We start from the raw sequence: 19,876 nt of genomic DNA, 5'->3' as shown, positions 1-19,876 counted from the left end.
CCTTTACATGGCTGAAAATATTTACCAACTAGGCTACAGCAGAGTTTTTTTCTGAGCAGAACCAACCTAAAGAACCAACCTAAAGAACTCCAGAGAAAAATTAAATCTCAAAACAAACAAGCACAAAGTCAAAATTCTTTGCAAGCCATTATGATCTATAGATTCCTTTTACTATGCTCCTTAACATGAGTTACAATTGTAACAAAAATATTGTTTTTCCAACGTGGCAAACAATATACTTTTAGACTCAAATTACTCACTAGTAGTAACAAAATGGTTAAGAAATTTGGAAACACCATGTACCAACAGCAAATTCAACTACATAATAGCATACTTGAAAATTTGGATGCTTCAGTATACTTACTTGGATTAGCTTATTAAACACTCCTGTAGCTCTCATCAGCTCACATAAAAAAAGTTTTCTACTGTTTGTTTCCTAGACTGTAACAGTACCCTTGTGCCATATATTATTAGGATCAACAGCTTTGTAGAACTTAACCAGCACAACCAATTCACTTATCATTTTTTCTGCCCACCCCAGAGCAATGTTCTGAACCCAGAGTTGTTCTCAAACCAGATGCCTCGAACGGCGTGGCCACAGCTGCTCCAAGAAACTACAGACAGTTCTTGAATAACAATACAAATAAAATCTTTTTTTCTTTTCCCCCCCAGAGTCAGTGATACAAGTGAACAAACGAGGTTTAGGCTCGTGCTTCAGAAACAGAATTTACCGAGTCAACTTGTAAATCAAAACGAAAGCTACACCTCTTTTTGAACAAAAAAACCCCCCATTTTTCAAGCGCAGAGATAACATTCTCTACGGAAGCCTTTGTTTACTTACTCCCATTCATTTGCCATATGCTTAAGTTACAAAGCAGAAAAATAAACAACATCAAGAACACTTTTTTTCTAGTTTACCTCTTCAAGTCTTCAGAAAATTTAAGCAAAGTCCTGGCCATTTCTGTAGTTGTGTCTACCCCAAAAAAGCAAAGCTTTCTTTTTCCTGCCGGCTTCCCACCTCACTCTACACCACCCTATCCTCATAACCTTTGACCAACAGGAAGCAGACACAATGGACTGAAAATAACAGCAATTGTAAGATTTCGAATGATTTAATACATGAGGGGTGGGCTTAAGATTTGAAAAACTTCCCTTGCTTTGGTTTTTCAACAGTTGCTTACAACTGTTAGACTCTAAGTCTGTCTACACAGACTTAGAACATTTGTTCAAAATCCTGGGTTGAACGAGGCTAAAAACTGTGAAAGGCACTTTTCAGAGTACAGAGGTCCAAATTCTTACATTTGTTGAGATTCTGTGTTTAAGCCATGGTCATTAGGCTATTATATACAACGAACTTAGTTTTCCAAGAGTGTAAGCAACAGCAGTAGAAGTTTCTTACAGTGTTACCTCTTTTTTTAAAAAAATATTTTTATTTATCTGAGCTTTGAGATCAGTAATAGGTGTATGTCCCATAGAATAATATGACATTCTTGTGAGAAATGTAAGCATCCGTTTAAACACTGCAGTTAAAGCTATAAAAAAATCACGGTGATGGGAAGTCACAGATACAAAAAGGACCTTTGCTAATTCTAAGTAGCTGAGATACACTTTGTAGTGTAGAAGGGAAGATCTTTATCTTCTCCTCACATAAAAGCCAAAGCAATGATCCCATAAACATCTTCATTAACAGTAAAATATTCACCCGCTTTAAACTGTACCAACATCTTGACAGGAACACTTGGGGGTTACAGATTCCAAAGTCCAAACCGGCAATTACAGCATTTCTTTTTATTAGTTTTAACGTTTTTGTCTTGCACTCCAAGTACCTGCCAAACCCAGAATCACATCCCATCCCTGCCATCCCTCCCCAGAGCCCTCAGGTTCCTCCTCTGCAGTCACACCACAACATACCCAGGTCACTGTGGCAAGAGGAGAATGCACCAATGCAGAGAGGGACTCCCTGAGGAGCTCTGAAGAGCTATACTGTGTTTTCTGGAGAAGGGAAAGGGCAGAGGGGTGAGGATAAAGAGTCAGTGTAATTTTTACACAGACTCCTGTGTAAAGATGACTAAAAGGTTCTTCCACAATCACAGGAGCTGGTAACCTCCTCAGCCTTGCTTGCGAACAACAAGCAAAATTTCAAGCTATGAATGTTATAGCAGAATAGTTGCAAGCATGCTGAAATGCAAGGTCATAATAATGTTCCAAAGTAATTCCCAAAGAATTTGCTACCCCCACACACATTTCATCGAGCATTGGCTGTACCTCTCTTGCATGTTAGGCATGGCTTCATTTTAGAGGCATTTTAACAATGGAATTACACTCAAAACGTTCTTTTCTTGGCAGGGGGAAGCACAGGCACTACATTTCTGCAGGCTAAGACTGGATCTACCTTGTCAATGCAGTATTTCAGTAAGGTCTGCTGGGGCTCAAAATAACTCCAGAGAAGCCCCTCGCACCGCTCGGTATCCAACAACAACTTCCAAATACGAAACATTCCTAGAGCACACGAGCAAGCTTTTGAGCACAGCAGCAGAAGCCACCACTGACATGTTGTCATAGCAGCTTGAAGCACAAATGGTTCAACAACAAGGGAAGTAAACATGAGGTCCTCAGCAAGCCTGCAGTTCAAGAGTCCCTTGAAACTACCCTGCCTGCTAACAGGATCCTCCTTTTCCCTTCCCCCATTTTAAGACATGACCTGATGCCATCACACCAAGGAATAACAGAGAAAGGATATCCTGCCAAGATTTTCCATTATACAGATCAAATCATCAATCCAGAGAGGTCTTTGCTTACACATGGGATAAAAAGAAGATGCTTATAACTGATAAACCCTGAGAGGAAGCAAGGTTGGCTCCATGACTATTTTTAAGTAGTTAGCATTCACACAATGGCCTAAAATTAATGGCCAGCCCCCAGGGTCCATGAAATCTTCATTAAAAATAGTAATAATAATTAAAAAAAAAAAAAGGAGTTTGCCTATTTGATGGGGGGAAGTGAAAACAAAAGAAATAGAAGGTGACAGATACAATCATGCTTCTTCCCAGACTCACCTTGAATTCAGTTTGTATGCTAAGTTTAAGTAAGTGAAAAGATAGGAAGCTTTATGTCTTTTTCCCTAAAAACAAAGCATTTCCTTCAACAATTGATGGGAGAAATCTTTCTTCAACAGCTCTTGTCATTTTGACTAATACTCTTTTGCTGTAAGTATCATAGGGCAAATAGTAAGAAAACACAGAAAAATAAAAATATCTTTATGTAGCTGTATCATGAAAGAAGGAACTTGTTTTTTAGCCCTCATTTCCAAGGCCAGCTACCACAGCTGTGCTGCAGCTCCCAGCTGAACAGCTCCCTCCATCTCACCACATTACAGACAAAGGGCATTTAGTTTACCAAATGGCCAGTGTTTCACATTTAGCTCAGTTAAAAGCATCCCACATCTAAGGCTTCATCTAAGCATGATAAGAAAAGTCATGCTTTGTGCATCTGGACAGATGATGAATACAAACATCCTTGGTATAATCTAAGGATAAATAATTTAAATGGCATCATGTCAACATTAAATGCACTGAAAATGCATTCTTAGGCCAGGCATTTCTTTGGATAAAGAACAAGATGGGGCAAAAGGCCCTGTAAGATCATCTCTGTAATCTAGGAAATGCCCACAAACTCAAGACATTTTAAGTATCATCATTCATCTCCACCTTTTGCTGCCAAGAAGGATTTCTTCTTTTAAGCATTTATCCTTGTGGAGGTGGTGGTTGTTTTTTGTCCTTTTTAATAACAGCATCACTCTGATGAGTAACTAAGAGATTCATGGAAAACAAAAATTGCCTAGAGTTTCTGATCTCATCACAAACTATTCCCCTCCTCCTCTGTGCACTAGATAAAGAGTGAACAATTAGCCTGCTGTTTGCTCTGTACAGTGAGATTGTTCATTTCTTCATTTGTATCAGATCAGATCACGGAACAGAGAAAAACATTCAAAACAGATTAAATAAAAAAATCTATCCTTAAACCACCAATACTGCTATGAGAACTTAAACCTCATCAGATTTTTATCATTTCTTTAGTAGTTTTGAGCAGATTCAAGTATTACAGTCCCTTTGCTTCATTTGGTTTGCAAAGTACTTCACGTTTTTAGGATTTGCTCTTTGACATAAAAAGCAAGCACTGCCTTATCCAACCGCTTTTTACACCTTTTTTGTGAGAGTTTCATAACCAGCTTCACTTACCATAAAATTGTTTAATTTTTAACTTACAGGAAGCAAAGAAACTCTAAAACTGGACGCCTTGTTACTTTATTTATTGGCTCTCCATACATCTAAACGGCATCTACTTTGTTTACTGGCTGGGAGCTCTTACCACTGCCAGCACTTCAGGAACAATGTAACTGTGGAAAGGGGAAAACATGTTTTTCTACATTTTGTTTGTCATCTAAGAGAATTATAAGGTACACGGGCAGAAGTTTGAAAATATTTTTAATAGCGGGTAACCTCAAATGGACAAAACAACTTAATTCAGCAGGTATTTTTATCTACACTCGTAACTTAACCCTTTTCATTCTGGAGCCATTTACAAGTAATAACCACTGCCAGATTTGCCATAAACAATGGTTACTTTTCAATGCCTGTACCATGACGCTGAAAAAGTGTATTCTATTTCTAAAGATGGCCATTTGTTAATCCTTAAAATGGAAAGGGCTTTGGGACAACCACAAGAGGCACGAGATCAGAAACAGGAGAATTTTGTACAATATCTTGTACAAAGTTTTCCACGTCTTAAAAATACATATCACATTTTAATGAACCCAGTAAGACACACAACACTGTGGGTCTTATTTTTAATATATTAAAAAAATGCTGTTGTAACAATGTATCAAATTCCAAACAAAAAAAGGAAGCTTCTCATTTTCCCCTCCACTTACAGCGGCATCCAAAGTCTTTCCACCCCTAGGGAATTCTGGTGTCACCTATATTAGGCTGTGTGACAAGGATCCACTTGTCTGAGCAGTACAGCAAGGTGAGAGGGATGCTGCTGGTCAGGCCAGTGCCACTCTCCAGCTTCTCTGAGCACAACTCCCTCCTGCTCACCAGCACAGCCAGCAGTCCTGGCACGAGGGAGGGCACAGTGTTCTGTATCAAGCAGGTGAGATTTGGCAGAGGAGGGCACTTTTACACCCACCATCAGGTCTCACACAGCTTGCCTACGCTGTCGTTTTACCCTCAGTGCTAAACGGATGTAATGCACGTATTGAGGTCTCCAAGTGGATGGCTACCCTACTTCCACAGCCAACCACCCATCCTCCCTCCCTCCCAGACCTCAAAGGCTAACAAAAATGCAGAAAATAAAAAATTAAATAGCTACTCTAAGCAATACTCAGCTGACCTTCACATTTGAACACGTTGGTCTTGCCTCTGCTGCAAGCCTCTTCCTTCCATCAATCCACAAAGCCAAAGCTGCTTATTCCCAACTTGAACCATGAGAGAAGAACTAAGACCAGCACTAACAATGTCAAACCATCATTTTGGAAACAACTGATGTGGAATGACTGTATCTTCACTGTCACCAACTGCACTGGCAGGACACCACCAATGTCATGTTTCTGGTGCTGCTGGAGGCAGCTCCAGCTCCTGGTCAGGCAGGTGCCACTCCACTGAAGCTACTCCATGACTGGAGTATAAACACTGCTAGGACTGCTCACATCAGCTACTGAGGGACACAGTCCAAATCATTCCAATCCAGAGGAAAATTATTTTGGTGATCAAAGTCACTGAATCAAAGTAACAATAAACACAAAAAGCACATATATATCTACGTCTTGGCACCTTAACCAAAATATGCTGATCCATCAACTTACCAGTCGCTTTGTGACTACTAAATAAGCATAACCAGTATTTTATTGTGTGCTTTGTACCTCCTGTAACTCTGCTCAAATACTGTAATAAAAGCACAGTTTAATGGTTGACAGTTAATGGTTTGCTCTACTATGAATGCCCTCCCCACAGAGGCAGGGATGGATGATTTTCTGCACTACCATGTGTGTCTTGAACTGGGCACACAAATTAAATACCTTCTGCCTGAGCAAAGCAACGACAGCATGGGATGCAGCTTGGGGGGAGAAGTTCCAGCTGAACTTCCTTTAGCATTTAGAAGAGGTATCACATCATACCAACAGAATTGACAAAATTCCCACAGAACGTAAGGAGAAGTTTCAGTGATTTTATCACCCACAGCAGAAGTGAGCTGGCGGGGCAGAGAAGCATATACAAATGACTGCTTTCTCTTTGATTCACAATATTTAGATTGTTATTTCCAGCCCAGGTTAAACAAATTGGTGTTATGATACTATTGTTAGGCTGGATGTATAAACACACTTATGCACTTTTGGAGGCCAGCCAGCTCAGCAAACAGATTACAAAAGAAACAGGGAAGAGGTAGAACATGAGCTGCTGCTCAAGTTCACCCACCAGGCTGTTATGGAGAGGGAGCAGGGGGTGGGAAGGAAGAAAACAGCACAGAACAGTGGAGCAAAATATGTTGTGAACACGCTATTTTAAGAAGTGTGGAAAGTTTCTTAAAAAAAAAAAAAAGGCTCAAGAGTTGGTTCATACTCAGCAAAATAACTCCTGAACATTTCATACAGACAGACACATTGAGCAGTTTCCATCAGGTTGCTTAATGCAAGGCAAAAGAAACAAAGAAACACTGGATATAGACTTCTTATAGTAAAAGGAAAATCAGTGCCCAAAGCACAAATGACCAGCAAAATTTTAGTTAATAGCAAAAAAACCCCTTGTTTGTTATCTTTAAGAACAAAGAATAAGGACAAAAGGCACTTTCTGAGTAACCTCATCTCTCATGAGGAGAGCTCAGCCTTACCCCCTTCTCTTCTGCAACAGCTCAGGAACTTGACTCCAATTTTCCATTTCTCTAAAAAATTACATTAAAAATATTTTTTTCCTCACTTCAATCAGGAGAGGTGTTTGAAGACAGGTTATTTACAATTGTTTACCAGGACACTCAGTTTGCAGATACAGAGTTGAAATAAGTATACCTGGACCAAGAGAGATTATGGATTTTTCAGCTACCACAACCAGCCTATGCAAGCAGAAGAAGAGCTGTAACTTTTAAATAAGAAAGGCAGAGTAACAAATACTGTCATGGACTAATCTCCTTTAGCAAACATTTTTTCCTGATGAACCTGAAGTCATTTATCTGTTCCAACAGCCAACAAGGCTGGGGTATCATCCCTGAGAGATCACTTCCTAAGCAGACCCAACATGCAGAGAGAAGAAAGCTGCATGAAGAAGTCAAGTCAGTAACTCATCCCCTTTGAAAAGGGCCTCGTGAGATCTCTCATGTATGATTTGCTCTCCTTCGTCCATGGCAGACACTCTGGAAAGAGTAAGCTGGGTTGCATCATACCAACAAAGGAGGTTTCTATTCTCATAATCAAAACACTTGCCTTGTTTCACTGGAAACACTCCATAATTTCATATTCTATTCAGGGGAACAGGTCCTTCACTGGCAAAATACAGCTGTAGAACAAGGCCTGGCTTTGCCCTTAAAGTAAAAAGTAACTGAATAGTAGGTTCCATCAACTGAGTACCCTCGAACATCCCAGGAAGCATCAGGACTTGAGCAAGGTCTCTGAGAAGGAGATCTTGAGATAATTCAACTCAGCCAATGAAAAATATTGGTGTACCATAATATATATACATACCAGATATTGTAATAGTCAAGTAATTCACTTCAGCCTATGATACAGAAAGATAACTACATAAAATAACACTTCTACTGAACAGTTTAAAAGTTAAAAAAAAAATAAAGTAAAGCTTGTCAGTTCATTTGTTTTCCTAAGCATTTAGTATTTGATGAAACTTTACTTGATTTTGCATATAAATTGTTGGCCTGCCTCTTATTTGGGTATCACTGATATCCAGTATAACCCTAGATTTTAAAATCAATCATATGAGATGATCTCTCCTATCATCAAGCGATGCCATTTTTACTAAATTGATAAAATTAAACTTGAAAACTTGGTGTGTATTTGCTCTGTGGATCACATTTCACACAATGCTGGTGTTTAGAACGTGCTAGTAACTTGTACAGGTATGTGATTTTATTTTTTTGTCAAATACATATGAAAGAACGCTCTCCTCACAGTGTGCATATTTCCCCACTTCTTCACATACTGGAACAGGTTGTTGTTGTTGTGGGTTTTTGGGTTTGAGTTGGTTTTTTTTTTTTTTCATGACAGCAGATCCAAAATAGCTCTTAGACAAAGTTCACTTCCTTGTGGAACTGCTAAACAAATAGACCCACATTCGACAACAGAATTCAGAAGATATTGTTGGGGTTCTCCTGCCAAAACAATAGATTATCTGAGCTTTTGTCTCAGTGGATGTGCTTATTAATATTATACAGTACTTTCTCTAAGCAAAAGAAGTGGACAAACTGCTCAAAACACACAATGGAAGTTACAAATGTTTTTTCTTTTCGTCTCCAACCTCCTAACAGATTAACTGGGCTATATTTTAATACAGAAAAATCTGACTGTACAGCAACAGTAGCCACTAGCAGTCTCAGAATAGTAGTCTTGACCTTCCAAGATTCTTTTCTAGTCACCCTTGCTTTACACATACTTTAATGGTGGAGACCCAGAATTAGAAATATCTGTAGCTTGCTAGCAAAAGCAAAGTTCAAGTATAGGACTAGTTGAGTACACTACTTTTCATATGAAATTCAGTGTTTTCAATGACCTCCTTAAAACAAGCAGGTGTGAGGAAGTCAGATAGGATTTCTCTGCACCACCAGTTCTGGTATTAGCATGTGCTGCCTGCCACATTAGTTGTAAACAGGACAGGCAAGAGGATAAGGAGTGACACAATTCACCTCATCAAAGGTCAAGACAAAGCTGACCTGCAGAAGAAACGCAGATCCTTTATAAAACCAGAGCTGTGATGTACATTGTGATATTCCACAGGAAGTTACACAAAGCAGAAGTGTGTCCTCTCAACACTTACACTGCAGTTTCACAGAGAACAGCAAAGCACAAGAAAGCATGATAAAACTAAGCTAGCACAAGCCTGACACTGACTTCAAGATAAAATGACATCATCATACAGAATCTTACTTTAAAACACGGAAAGACGGAACATCCTTCACCAGCCTCCAGCTGCTGCGACTGTTATCCGGGAGCAAAACCCAGCAAGATCTCCATTTCAGCATCACTCCAAGGAGAGCACTACACCTACTTAGCATCAGTCCCCAGCAGCAGTGCAACTGAAAGCTCTGCAATCTGGTAGACTCAATGAAGGTTTTAATCATCTAATGAGATTACCTCATCTGTGTGTGGTTTCCCAGTGCAGTCTCAACGGCAGCCCATTAAGGCAGTCCCCTGACACGCGGCATCAATCACGCTAATCGCCTTACTCTGCTATCACTCCTGCAGCCAGGGGACTGCCACGCACACACACCAAAGCCAGCCAGAGTCTCTACCTCACGGGATAACAAGGAACTGTGAACAGAAAGCACAGCCAGCTCCAACCTTGAAATTAATGTCTCTTCTATCCAACAGGTTACAAAGGAATGTTCCGTTTTTAAATTTTACATGCGTTCTGGGCTAAATCGTAGCAAAGTACAACAGCTCCTGTATGGAGAATATGAAGTTCACACGTAACAATTTACATGTTTACAGTTAATAAACTTCACTTTGGAAATAAAGCTTCACAGAACACCAGTAGCTGCCTCTTCTGAAACACAAGCTTCCCCAGTTACCACCAAACAGAGCTCATGAAGCACAGGGCGCCGCCCATTTTACTGTTACCAGTATCAAAATGGTACAGTAATTAATGCCATTCATTTACCAAAGCCAGGAGCATCCCACCTCAGAGTAACACAGAACAATAAAATTTGTTCTATTTGACAGATGAGGACGAGAAAAATCTAAATATTAAAACTAAGTTTAGCGTACACTGCATTCTTTGGTTGCAAGGGGAAAAAGCAACCCTGATATATCCCAAGGTAAGACAGGGATCCAGCTGTTGTATACACATATAAAATCCAGGCACACTTCACTGCTCAAAAGACAAGCAGAACAAGCCCCTCTAGTACCAGTTTTTTATACAAGAAAGCTTAAGCAGCTTGTCCCCAAGTGCAAGAATCGTGGGCAAAAATCTAAGACATTCCTATTAATTAGCACTGCCTCATCACATTGGCTTTACCTCTTAAACTTTTCCCAAAGCACTTGAAAATAGTGCTGAATTTCAACACATATTCATTCAAAGAAAGAAATTAAGACATAGTTAACAATACCTTTTCTTTAAATAGCTATATGTATCTAAACTTGACTGGGGACTAAAGAGGAGGTCTCCCTAACCTTCTCTACTGTATCCTTTTACCATTAGCTGCTTTCAATAACGTGAAGGAAAGGCAGGGGAAATTAAATAAAGGAGACCAGATAAGTGCCATAAGTCTATGATCTTGTCACATGTAGGCTGAAAATATACAGAACCACTTAAAACTTGACACAACCTGTAGAAAACAAGAATTGCAAAAAAAAAACCAACAAAGACAGAAAAGTGAAAAACAAACACATACACAATTCATATGAAGCAGCTTTAGGCCCTTACGACCCTTCTGCTGTTTAGCCGCCCATTTTGCTGGGCCAAGTATTCCAAATTCTTCTGAAAGCATCTCAATCCACTGCCAGAATATTCACTTAACATAAAAATGTAAACCGGGAAAACCAGCATGGCAATCTCAGGGAAAAAAAGGCATTTGCCCTTGTTATCCCAAATTAATTGCCCTTCAGAATACAGAGTATAAAACTGGGACATGCATGGTTCTCTCACCCAGACTTGATTACTTTTATACTGAATTAACATTTTTGATTTCTCAAACTTCCAAACAAATGAAGGACAAGACTGTGATCAAGAACAGTCAGCACAGATTCATCCAAGTGAAATCATGCCTGGTCAACCTGACGAAATGACTGGCTTAGGAGCAGTTAATTTTAATTATCTTGATTTTAGGAAGGCTTTCAGCACTGTCTCCCATGACATCCTCATGACAATCCCAATGAAATATGGGCTTTGCCAGCATGTCAGAGTCAAACCTTCTGCTCTGCTTAGTCTGGTAAGACACATCTGGAGCTCTGCATCTAGTTATAGGCTCATGTGAGCCTTGCAAGTGCTGGAGAAGGTCCAGGGAAAGTCTGGAGACATAATTAAGGGACTGAAGCATCTTTAATATGAGAGGCTGAGAGAGCTGGACTGTTTAGCTTAGAGGATAAAAAGGATCTTATCCATGCATATAAATACCTGGAGGGTGGAAGTAAAGACAGTGGAGTCTGACTCTTCTCAGTTGTGCCCAGTAAGAGGACGAGACACAACGGGCACAAACTGAAATACAAGAAATTCCATTCAAACGTAAGGAAAGCCTTTTTACTGTGAGGTTGACTGAACACAGGAGCAGGTTGTCCAGAGAGGTTTCCACTCTTGGAGGTGCTCAAAACCCAACTGGATATGGTCTTGAGCAACTTGGCATTGCTCTGAGAAAAGGAGTTGGAGTCCATCTCCAGAGGTCCCTTCCGCTCTCGGTAATTCTGTGACTATATCAATAATCAAGCAACCGTCAAACATTTTATTTGTTGACTGTTCTGAAGTTTTATTTTTACCACAAATTCACAAGCCAAAGGACAGTTTGCACAAGCAAAGACCTTCAAATTCTTTCCCACTTGAAACACCATCACAATAAAATCCCTTACTACCTACAAAGCCATTTTGAACGGTCTGTGAGACACCCCAAACCGGGAACACAACTGAAACAGCATGACAGGTACACAGGCTGCCACACAACCTGATCTCTCCCCATTTAGAGGTTATATTGCTAATATACTTTAAAAAATGCACAAAATCAAAACTCTAGATACAAATCAGCAATGCATCTTCCACTATTCCATCAAAATAACTGAGCTGATAAAAAGGAGAGAAGGCAAAGGAAAGGAGGGAGAATGCATTTGACTTGGCTACAAAAAGAAATGAGTAGGAAAAAAAAATAGACCTCTAATAATGTTTTACTTCATCTCAAGTATCACATGTTGACATTAAATGTAGCATTATTATTCTGCCACTAGCATAACACTGAAATCTGCCTAGAAAGAGCAATCCTTAGTTAATCTCTGTAAGCACGGAACATTTGCAATGCAAAAGCATCTGTCTTTAAACTGCTGTGCCATTAATAGAGTTAAATATTTAATTCTGTCCCATCCAGGAACTTTTTATTGTTTCCAAATTTGAACAATCTTCCCAAAGTCTGCTAACAGCCTTGTGAGACCAAGATTTTCCTTTCCACTCCCCACAAAAAGTTCCTGTTGGAAAGTACCAAAATGCTTCCCAGGGTCTTTCAGTCTTGCTACTGAAACTAACAGGGGTAGAGGACAAGGAAGGACATCTTCCCTAAACAAACCAATAATTATCTCATTTTCACTCCTTTTCTCTCACACAGTCAGCTTATGACAGATATCCAGAACAAAAAGTCATTAGCGCAACCAGTTAAAACATGATTTAACTAAGACAATACTATAATGGGAGATGTTAGGCAACCCAAAACTTTGAAATTCATTGGTTGGTCTATCCATAATAAGATTCCTGATGTTATTACGTTAGTTTCCATAGGGATCCAAAATGCTAATTAAATGAAAAGTCAAAAAACATGTGAGCTGCACTCTCTGTGTGGAAAAAATACCAAAAGGAAATCAACTTTATATGAAGTTCGTTTTACCATGCAGCCCTACTTAAGGCCTCTGTTTGATGTTCTATAAAATTGTCATTAAATTAAAGTAACTCTAAGCCCAGGTGGGAGAGTCACATAAAGCCCAAGGAAGCTGCATTAGGATGAGAGAATTTCTAATAGTGGAGCACAGACTTTATTGGCTTTCTGTCACTCATTTATCAGTGGTACCATTATTCTCCTGCAATCATTTTTGTTATTCACAGCAGAAAGGCACACCAGTAAACACACTCTATTGCTGACTAGATCCAGTCTGAGCATCACAGAGATAGCCAGGTACTTGCTCATATTGATGAAACAACAGTGAATCACCAAGAGTGCTCAGAGGATAAAAAGAAAAAGAAAAATATGTTGCCCTAGAAAAAACCCAAAAGTTTATTGAACATATCAAGTCGCTATTCACCTTCCTGCACATTTTTCTGGAGCATGTTGAATGGGGAGGAAGGATAGGGAAGAGCAGCAGGTAAGAATTCACTCATGCAGGTGACCTGTCATTCAGAAAAGACTAAGACTAAATAAGGGAACAGCCTTCTTTTTGAAGTAACAGATTCATGTAATTCCTGAATTTGCATATTTTCATTGACCTCCTAGGTCCTGAAATACTTCTAGTGCAAGACAGGCATGTTAAAATTGCACAAACATGTAAGAAAACAGTGAGCGGAAAAGAGTGAAATACAGGAAGAAACAGATTTGTGGCACAGGACAAGTGGGAAATGGGGATTTGCAAACTGCAGTTATAAAAATAATTAAAAATACCTTTCCCAATTACAGCCATATATATCAGGAAATCATTATCTCAAGCTTGGTATGCAAGACCACAATAATGCCTGATGCCTGACAAGTCATTTTGGGTCATAAAAACATGCTATTTCTGACACATTTCTTGTTGGTCAGAATGTACAGATTGCTCCACACTTCTAACCAGGGCATTGCAATAGGCACAAATGTTGAAAGAAGGTTTTAAGAAATATCTTCCCACCTGACAGTAATTTCTTTCTGACTCCACTATGATGAAGCAGAGTGTGAAGCTGTGCTGGAACTTACACCCACAGAAAACTTTAAAGATGAGAAAATGCTTCTGGAGGTGGACATTTGACCACATTACGTATGGGATTGGGGTTGTTTGGGTGTTTTTGTAATTTTGCATATTTAAAAGAGTCTGTCCTGGGAAAGTGCAGGTGCTCCTTAGGCCAGCATGCTTTCAAACCTCACCTACAGGATTTACAATGGATGTAGCTCAGAACCACAAACCTCAACATATACGCTCCACGGCACCGCCAAGACCACGTCTGTAGAAAGGCATATCTCAGCCTGCCCTTGCAGTTCCTGTCTAGTACACTGAAAAACCTACCTGAGCAGCACCAGACAAGATACACACATGTTTATATACAGGCTGATAAACACCCTGTATCCCAACAGCTCAGAGCAAGGAAGCCTGATCACTTCTACTGATATTATCCCCTATCAACGCTCTCAGACAGCCGAGCAGTGAACAACCATTACCAGGGGACAGACCATCTGAAGAGTAACAAGCTCCAGGGCGTTGTCTTACTAACAGTCAAAATAAAAAGCTGGCCTAGACAAGTCTTCAGAGGCAGCAGAGCTTGAGCAGAATGAGCTCTAGACCTAAGATGTTGCTAACAAGCAACCTGCGATATCTTCTAATCTCTGTAGTGCAGATTCAGGTCTGAAAAAAAAAAAGGATAACATCTTTTTTTGGACTCTGCCTCCTGCCCCTAATTTCTGTTCTACATTATTACATACAGAGATATGGTATGCATACACCAGAAACAACATGATTTTACAATTATAAATTACCATCATTTGGTAAGACAGTGATTTCAACCATTGTTTCAAGACTACCAAGCAGTCATTCATTAATATTTGAATCGAAACTACATAAGATTTTATGGTACAAATTTATAGTCAAAAAGCAAAACAGAACAGTCTCATTAATTTTACTTGATTAAAAGCACACTTGAAGTATTTCACGAAGTATAAGTGGGTTTTGTGGAAGAGGGGGAAGCACTAAAGTGCACGCATGAAACCAGAGACAAGACATATGGATGGGGTAAGCTGTTCCAGGTGCAAAGTATCATGGAAGAAACAGACCTGCAAGAAGAGGGAAAACTGATTACTCAGCCCCAAGACCTGATGAATTGAAGCAGCATTATCTAGCAGCTTTTGTGCAAAGCTCTGCCTACACAGGGCCAGCTCTGTGCCCTGCCCTGCTCTGGAGGGAGCTGTGGGGCAGCACACACCTTACCACCCACTGAACATACTTCCAGGGCCACAGTTTTCTGAGGAAGGATGTCTGTATAGACTCGATACCGCTGTATCTTTGATACTTTGTCTTCAGGATTCCAACTTGAAAGGGAAAGCTGGTTGTATTTGTTTATACTTGATCAGAGGTACCTCTTAAGACGATAAAGAAAACAACTCTTGCTCATCCTTCAAGAGTGTCCCAACAGCTGTGCATGGGTGCACACACAGTTGCAGATATGTATTTTGAGAGGACAGGGAGAACAACAATTGATTTCCTGCAAGTGTAACGTCCTGTTGTTTCTCTGAGGTGATCTAGAGGATTATCACAATCCCAGATGTTTACAAGGGGAAAGAGAAACTGCAGTAGCTCTGTGCAGGATGAGACAGCTGACTGCCTAAGCACATTATACTAAACACAATTTCAACGTTTCATTACTTTTTCTACAGAGGCTCTGTGTTCCAAACCCTGGAATTGCAAGCTGTAGGACATTAACAAGCATACATTTGAGTTTCCAGCCACTTCAAGTGTGCATGAGGCAATGAACTTATACAAAGTATTTTTAGACTTCCTGCAATCAACTGTCCTCCCGGCATTGCTCAATATGAGACACAGTTTTCTGAATGATGCACTTGTGCTAACATACACTCTGATTTTAAAGTTTCATTTCTATGTTTTCCATAAAATAAGTACTGTCAAATTTGCTCATCCAAGCAGTTGAATCACAAGTGATTAAGGGTCATCTAAGCTAAACCATATTGTGTAAATGCTTATTAAATTATACTTATAAAAAGTAATTCATTTTATCTACATAAGATAATTGTGTAAACTACACAAAACACTAGTAATGACTGGGAGTGTAGAGCAAAAATTCTGCACAGTACAGTTCTGCCATTACAGAGTCACACAAGTCTTGCTTGGCGTTAACCTACATTGTCTGTAAAGGAAAATAAAGAAGAAAATGTTGCCTCAGCTTTACACATCCTTCAAGACATAACAACTGAACTCCAAGAACTGTCCTATTTCCTGGCATGGTTCAGAAAATATTAAACAATTGAATTATTTTGAGGAGTGGTTGGGAAAGGGGGTGACAGTTTCTATCATCTATGAATCTCACATGTCCAAGAAAGGGTCAAGTTATATATATAGTTACATATCAAGTGCACCTATGACAGCCAGACAGAAGTATTCCAATACAAGAAGTTCTTGCAAGAAAATAACCATGGTCAGAGTGATTACTGGAACAAGCTAATTATTCAGCCACATTGAGTAACAAATCACTACTTGATGCAGCTCCAGACTATCCACTATTATAATAAATACTGTCATTAACCATGATTAGGCATTATCTCTAATGAAGAAGCTTCAAATGAAGGAGCTTGCTAATTAGCTCTGTCCTAAGTCTCAGAGCCAACAAAGGAATCTTAGAAGTCTCCTGCTACCAATCTGTAAAAACGGGTGAATAGGACTGGTCTAATAAGACACTGATGACACTTATTCCATTAAGAAAACAAAAGATGCCATCAAAATGTGGTGCTATGATTTTAATCTGTTAGTGATGCATTTCTTTTGCTCTATGACTGCTCTTGGTGTACTTAAGTATGGGACTGCCATTTACAGAAGAAACTGATTGCTACTTTTGGAGCCCGCCTCAATTCATCATCCCCTCATTACTACCATTATTATTAGAGTACTAAGTCATAGAAAAATTGATCACACTGCCAACTATTCAGAAAAAAATTATAATAAGTTTCACAAACTAAAGCTGGTGCAGAGACTTAACTGAATTGCCTTCGATTAAAGGCCCAGCTGAAACTACAATGCAAATAAAGCAGTTCGTTTTAAAGAGTCAGTTTTCACAGTAGTGTCCTGTTAGAAAGAAATTTAAATTCCTTCTGGAGAATGACATCAAAATGACCTCAGTTTCATGTTAATAAGGATGACTGTTTTCCTCAGACTAAATGATAGCAGACAAAGAATTTAAATGAAGGAAACAGTCTGGGGGAGGGAGGGGGAAGCCCTCTAAAAGTGGTGAAGAATTGCCCAAAACAATCAGAATCACACTGAAGGATTCAGTGCTGCTGAGGCTTACTACAGTGTGTACAAGTGACAGTAGAGTATCATATTCCTTTTTTTCCAGTTACAGTCTTGGTCTTGATAAAACCAAGAGTAGGTCAAGGAGTTAAAAATCAAGCCACATACAAAGTTAAGGATCCTTTTTAGTGAGCACAGAAACCATTTCTCATTATGATAAAAATGGGTTGGATTAACTGTGTAAATAAGGAGAAAAAAAAAGGCTCTTTTGCCATTTGAGCTCTTAGGACTCCTCACCCCTTATGTGCAGCACGACCAGCAGCTCCACAAATGGGTTATTGAAAAAGAAGCTTTACTAATTTGAACAATTTTCATGTATTTGATGAAGTTTAGATGGCTCTTCACTGGTCAACACATATGCAAAAGCATTCAAGCAACTGTTTTACACACTGTTCCCTCCCTTTTGAATCACATGCAAGGAAATACCATCTGAATGCAAGACTATTCTTGCTATCACCTGCAGGTCCAAAAGTAGCATGGCAATTTCAAAGAGATCTTGCCCACACCTGTGAATTCCATAATTTTGGTTATAGGCTACTGTTTCCATCACAAACTTGGTCCATCTTTAGACATTCAGGGGCCCAGGACAAACAGCAGTAGCTGCAGTAACAAACTAAGTCTCAGCTTTTCAGAAGGCAAAAAGAAGAAAAAATAAAAAAGTCACCAGACAAAATTCCAGCTGCCATATTGGCTCTGGGTTTACATGTTCAGAATATCAACAGTGACAACAAAAGCTAAGGCACGGAGTCCAAACTGTAACAACTCTTGTATTTGGACAGATCCCTCTCAGCTCTCATGGTATTATCCAGTTAACTCACTTCAATCACTAGGAAATATTTACTAGGGATGCCTTAGGAAAGACACAACTTGTCACTGTAATGCTGTTAATGTGGAATAAAACCAAGTTTGTAGAGTAAACAACTGAAAGGAGACAATATGAGGAGAAAGCATTGGCTCCTGCAGAGAAAGTACAAACTCCTGTCACGTATCATGTTTCTTTTGTCTTAAATCATGAAAAACTAAGAAATACTTCAGCAGGAATTAAGTAAGTGTTTTAATGGGAAATTATAATTTGAGAGCTACAAATAATTAATTTAATAACTATGGATAAGAGCAGACCATAAACAGAAAATTTTTGTTCACACTGAGGTGAAGCAATGAGGTTGGTATTTATGCCAAGAGTACACAGACTATTTCTAATAAAGCACAAGTGATACTCCTGGTACTCCTAAAGACTATTATGAAAAAATATATACACCAGGAGAAGCACGAACACAGAAAAAAAAATTTAAAACCATAAACACTCAGTTACATGTTATCTAGTTTGACAGACTGAAAAGGTGAAAAGCTTTGATGTCTCCCCAGTCCTCTCTGCTTTGCCATTTAATACTCTATATTTCTTTTTGTTAAGCCTACAGAAGGACTAATTCACACTGAAACAAGCAACTGGAACCTATTTCACTTCTCCCTACAGATATTCTGATTTTACCATCAGATCCTGACACCCAAATAAGAAAGTCTACTTATATTTCATACAGGTTGTTATAGAGACTTGCTACTCAGAACATACTTTGCTAACTATTCTCCAGTGCTTTTGACTGGATAGTTAAATGCCACCAGAGGAAAGTGTTTGTTCAAGCCTTAAAAGAAAAAAAGGCAGTTACAGACAAAAACTGCATGTATAAGACACAAGAATTTACACAAATCAAGAAATACGTCAGATTCCAGTCTTATAAGCACACATCCCAAAGTCTACAGTTAAAAAAACAAAACAAAACAACAACACAGAACAAAGCCCCACAAAACCCTTCACATGAGTGTTATTGCTATGCAATACGTTGGGTGAACTTAGAAGCATAACCAGAGCAAAGTTCCTCCTTTAAAGCAAAATCAGTACAGTGGCTCCAAAAAGCAGAAACAGTGCAAGAGTTCAGTTTATATTCAGTATGAGAATACCATTTACTTGGAATGTGACAGCAGCCAAGGTTAGTTTCACATTTTCTCACTTTCACTGCTTTACACAGGTGCTGCATGACGGGGAAAAAAAGTCACAGGGAGAGACACAAAGCGTGTAGAACATCCCCAAAACACACTTTCCTCCTTCTTTTCTCCTGGTCTTTTACAGGCTGTTTCTTAAAAGCATGGAGTGAGTCACTAGCCAGATCCATCTACCTAATGCACTAAGAAGAAACAAAATGTTTTGCAACCGCCTTGGTAAACTGGTAGTCACAGTTTTAAACATAAACACAAACCACTGCAGTAACACAGAAGTTTAAAAAGTCACTGCAATAGCAAAGACTGTATTTCAATTGTTTATTAGGCTTTTTCAGACCGTTTTGAGAATCTAGATAGTTAGCAAACCACCACTAGGATTTTTTTTTTTCCTCCTGCAAGCTTTATGTTCTGAGGAAGCAAAACCAACTGGGGTTTTTTTTGCTAGCTTTCTGTGGTATGTTTTCAAACATCCTCCCTTTTATTTATTATTACAGTTCTTGAGGAGAACTCATAAAAAGATTATGAGGAACTGCTTTCTCTAAAAGTTGACCAACATTGTTTCAAGAAAAAACATATTAAACACTGTAGTAAATCCAGTTAATGTTTCACCACACATTTAAAGTCTCTTTAAATTCAAGTAAAAAGTCAGTGAGATTGAAAGCAAAGAGAAATACCAAGTTCTAGGCTCGTGAAACAGGTTTATCAAATTACGATATGAAATCC

At 39.1% G+C, this 19,876-nt stretch overlaps 1 protein-coding gene across 8 annotated transcripts in view; it reads right to left on the bottom strand.

Moving 5' to 3' along the window:
- The window catches only part of GAB1 (GRB2 associated binding protein 1), a 101,320-nt gene that overhangs the window by 52,309 nt on the left and 29,135 nt on the right, over positions 1–19,876 (bottom strand). Inside the window, exon 1 of one of the 8 annotated variants that reach the window (XM_051768119.1) lies at positions 919–1,010. The exons of the other annotated variants lie outside the window; for them this stretch is intronic. The gene's annotated coding sequence lies outside the window, so the exon portion shown is untranslated. Of the gene's footprint in view, positions 1–918; positions 1,011–19,876 lie in introns of those variants that run through there. 8 annotated transcript variants of the gene reach the window in all.

The sequence above is a fragment of the Manacus candei genome, unplaced genomic scaffold (genome assembly GCF_025592945.1).
Source record: "Manacus candei isolate 608988 ecotype Guabito, Panama unplaced genomic scaffold, ASM2559294v1 h1tg000092l, whole genome shotgun sequence".
Lineage (NCBI taxonomy): Eukaryota > Metazoa > Chordata > Aves > Passeriformes > Pipridae > Manacus > Manacus candei.
The sequence above is the reverse complement of the archived record's forward strand: the minus strand, read 5'-3'. Positions and strand labels throughout refer to the sequence as shown.